The following is a 4,602-nucleotide window of genomic DNA, read 5'->3' on the forward strand; positions in this document are numbered from 1 at the left end:
CACCCACCTACCTCCCTCTCCCTTTCCGGGGGTCGATGACGTCACTTCCCAAATACCTGGACTTTGCATCACATCACCTCCCCCTCCATCATCATCATCATCATCATTAGCATCACTACCACCAACATCAGCACCATCACGATGATGAATGAGACAAGATGAAAGGATGAATAAATAATTAGCCTGCTGTCCTTTATATCCTATCATCCGTTCATAAATATGAGCATCAGCTGGCCAATCAGCTGTCCGGGCTGTGGACGCTTGCCCATCTGGCTGATCCAGGTCTAAGCGTTCACATAAAGTAGTCCTAGCTAATCTGGACCCAGAGATGTATAGTAACAGACTAAAACTATTTTTACTTTTACTTTTACTCTGTTAAAATTTTATAAAAATGTAACGAATCATTCCAAACCTACATTATCTCTGCCAGGTTTGATGAAGCTCCTCATCATTGATCACACTGCTCCCATATCACACCTCGAACTTTCCACCGCTTTCTGTAATTACTACCTATCTCACAATACTATACTTTTACTTTCAGTACTTGAGTAGTACATTTTAGAATAAATTACTTGCAATACCTAAGTACAAAAAAGTGTGGAGCTTAAAGAACATTTCAATTTCTGCTCATGTCACTTTTTTAATAGAGCACTCAAACTTTCACACTAGTGCTTTATACATCTCTGCAGGCCTGAATGAACAGTCCAAGAAAACATTCTAAGAATTTCTTCTTAATTCTTAAAGAATGTTTTGTTGCAAATAAGATTGAGGTGACATGCTGCGAACATTAATGCATCACAGGAAACCTGTGTACCGCAAGCACATCATAGAATACATTTCCACCTACAGTGGGCAGTGCAGTGGGTGGTTTAGTTGTGACTATTCGAGTCTGGCTAAAATTTTTTGTGGCAACCAACAAGCTACTCTGGTGAAAATAATTCACATTTAATGCTGGAGACCCCACATTCAAATCCTGCATATCTGTTCAGTGTTCATTAGCTTCCATCGGATGAGGAAAAAGTTGATTTTATGAAATGTGTCATGTATATACTGACATGGCTTGTGTCATGGGACAGGAACTATTATTTTGTAAATAAATCAACAGATTTGGTTTCGTATCTATCTGACCTTGTGTTCCATGTTTCATTTTGAGCTGAATTAGTGTTCCAGGCTGTGCTGCAGGCTGCCAAAGTCCTGTCTCTGAAAACCCTAAATCCACAGCAGTTGCTTTCACTGCACATGGCAATTGCCAGGATTAGTACAGTACAATCATAACCCTCTGTCACAGAAACATTACAAAAGCCTCGGTTTTCAGCATAATCCCACAGGACACACAATGACTAAATCCTGAAACTGACACTGCAGAGCGAGATGCATGCTGAGGGCCAATCGGCTCTTTGCTAATTAACTGTGCCGCGCTTCTTAGGAATATAGGAAAATACTTTGATTAAAATCAAAGGGACATTAGTGCTACGCCCCCATTTTTCTGGAATATACGCCTTACTGTTCAATCCAGCTAGTGGCCAAAAGTGTTATGAATGCCACTTTAATCGCTTAATTTAAAATACACAAGACAATTGCAGAAAACATTCATATTTCAGAAAAGAATGTGAGTCAGTACACCTGTAGTATGAAGTTTTTACAGCTTTTACAGAGCAGGTTTGGGCACCCTCAGCCAAATTACGCACTTTAGTCTGTAGCTATTCAAATCCAAAACGTAATATTGTCAACTCCTAATGCTATTTTCCTTCAGTTTCTCCCCTCCACCCTTGCAATATTGTATTTTGTATATTTTGTAATAAAGACACAGTAAAGGTTTTCTTAGTATGAGTCTTCCATTAAGATTATATTTATTCAAGCAAGTCTGGACAGTGGAATGGGGCACCACCCTCTTGACCGACGTGCAGATTATTGGCAGTGTCATGTGGGTTTTGATGTATCTGTATTATCAGCTAATGAGCAGGTTTCCCAGAGGATTTATGTCCAGACCTTAATTTGACCTACACAGGTCCCCTGAACTAACATTTCGTAATAAAATTTTGCACCGGACCTACCTTTAATAATATATCATGTACCCCGCCCTGCGTAAATTGTAAGATATTTAATTCACACTACAGCTTCTCGCTGGTGGCAGGGTTTTGGCAAATACTCACAAGCTGTCTGCCATACACTCATCAAATTTGATGAAACAGTATCACTACAGCTTTATTCACACTACTTTTCTCTATCACTGAGTATTTCCAATATTTAAAAAATATGTTTATTAAATTATGTTATATTATCCAACTCATGTAGTGCTTTATTTAGTTGTTTTGTTGTTTTTGTGGGCAAAAGGGGGGCACTATACATAGGAGAATCCCTGGAGTCACTGGAGGGACGGAATATTTTTTGTATTTTATAAAAGGATTATAATTTGCCAGGTGAGTGTGCCCAAACATATGTATAAGACTGTAAATACTTATACAGGACACATTCCTTTATATATATTGAATAATTGTCATATTTTATATATGTCCTATTGAATCTGCTTATCTACATAAAACGTCTGGGCTGATTTTTTTTCCCCGCACTGGGCTATGCTACAGCAGCAGAATGTATTAGACACACAGTGTGAGCAGCAAGAAGAACACTGGTCTCACAGACAGTCTGTCTCCTCCAATCAGAAGCAATTATGGAACATGGTGAAGGAAGTCTCCTCCTGACCATCTGACTTGGAATCCAAGTCTGATATTGAAAAGCACACTCAGTGCCAAAGCGTTTATGTGCGTGTGTGTGTGTGTGTGTGTGTGTGCATTTCCCTGCTTTTTCTTCTTGAGTGCATGCAATTTTTATGAAAGCAAATGCAGTAGCAGTAATCTTCCCCAGGGCAAAGGGGGTAAATTCTGCATGAGTGTGGGTGAATAATGTAAGGGAGATAATTGCAGGCAGATCCCAGGAGACAAAGATTGCTTTCATGTGCCTGTAACCAGAGCAGACATGCAATAATATAGTCATATATCGCTTGCATCCCAGCAGCATTTTAGTGCATAACTGTGTTTGAATGAACAAGTGTGCATACAAGATGTCCTTAATATCCACCTGCATACTTTATTTCAAATTATGCAAGAGAACCTCCCGTTTTACCCTATGTAAAACTGGATTTTGTTACACTCATTTATAAAACAAATATATTAATGTTGGCTCATGTTTTAAAAACTATTGTTTGCAATAGACTCTACCAATATTATCAAGATTACTACCTACATTTTTCTATATACATATACATATACATCTTAAAGACGCATTCTGAGCCCTAGAATGGGGCTAAATCCATAGCTATAGCCCTAGTTAAATTCATCTAATGATGTTTTTTAAATTTCTATGATAAATAGATACACTCACATTATAATTAGAGATGTAGGTTATGTCCCGATTATCCCCCTACCAATCTGACCCAAGTCTCTTAATGCTGTTAAAAAGCACACCACTGTTGGACTGGAAATAATTCAGTAATATTCAGTAATTCATTATAATTCACCATTTGGAAGTCTAAAAGATTAATCAGGTATCGGAAGATGCATGATTAGGGGCTGATTGAGGGATTGTACACCTTAGTCCCAAATGTTAATGCTACAGCATGTTTTAACAATTCTGGAGAACTGTATCTTTTAAGCTACTTTACATAGCAACCATTTCAGAAAGAGCCCTGTGCACAAACAGAGGTCCATACAGTAAATACATGGTCTGGAGGTGAAAAACCAGGATTGGCATGGGCCCCTGTTCCTACTCAGTAATCTGAGTAATCAGGTCCACTTTTCCCCCCACTACCACGCCCATGCTCATATGTATATGTAGTTTTAAATGAAGTGGATAGAAACGATGATTTCTAGAACCTGTTATTTGTGCTGGTGTTTACACCTGTAATAAGTTATCATTTTGTATTCAATATGTTTATATATGTTTTGTTGCATTTTGTATGTTTTCATAAGTGAGATTTTTGGTGAAAAGGCTAAGGCCTATCCTGGCTCAGAGTCCTGTCTGTGAAAATGATGTATACTTAAGAGCATTAAAAGTGTGTTCAAATTAGGTAAAAAATAATAAAAGTGCATTTTTAACTTAATATAGTTTATGAAAATTCGCATTAAACATACTTTTTCTGTATTTCCATAAAATGTATTTTTTACGTAAATGCTTTAAATTATACGTTGTGTTGATAGAAAATGTATATAGTTGCATTAAATACTGCTTAAAGTGCATTTTAGTGTATTTTTTTCCAGTAGCATTAAGGAGCACACAATATGTGCATTAATATGCAAAGTAGTACGTTTACGATATACTTTAAGTGTATTTATACCTTAATTACAACTGAAATATACTTAAGTTGCCATGCTTTGTTCCAAATTAGTACATTTAGTATGTATTAATTTTAAAAAAGTATGTACTTTTCCACGTTAAGTATGCTTTAAAAAATATGCTTAATACACTTTCTTTTACTAGGGTGAGTAGGCAGCATTTCTTATGTTTCTTATACAGATATGGTGTACATGATTAGCCAATCACACACCGGAGGAGGCGGGAGGGGGCGTGGTTAGCTGAAAGACGGGGAGCCGCGCCTCTGCGCTG

This window comes from Astyanax mexicanus, chromosome 14 (genome assembly GCF_023375975.1).
Source record: "Astyanax mexicanus isolate ESR-SI-001 chromosome 14, AstMex3_surface, whole genome shotgun sequence".
NCBI classification, from domain to species: domain Eukaryota; kingdom Metazoa; phylum Chordata; class Actinopteri; order Characiformes; family Acestrorhamphidae; genus Astyanax; species Astyanax mexicanus.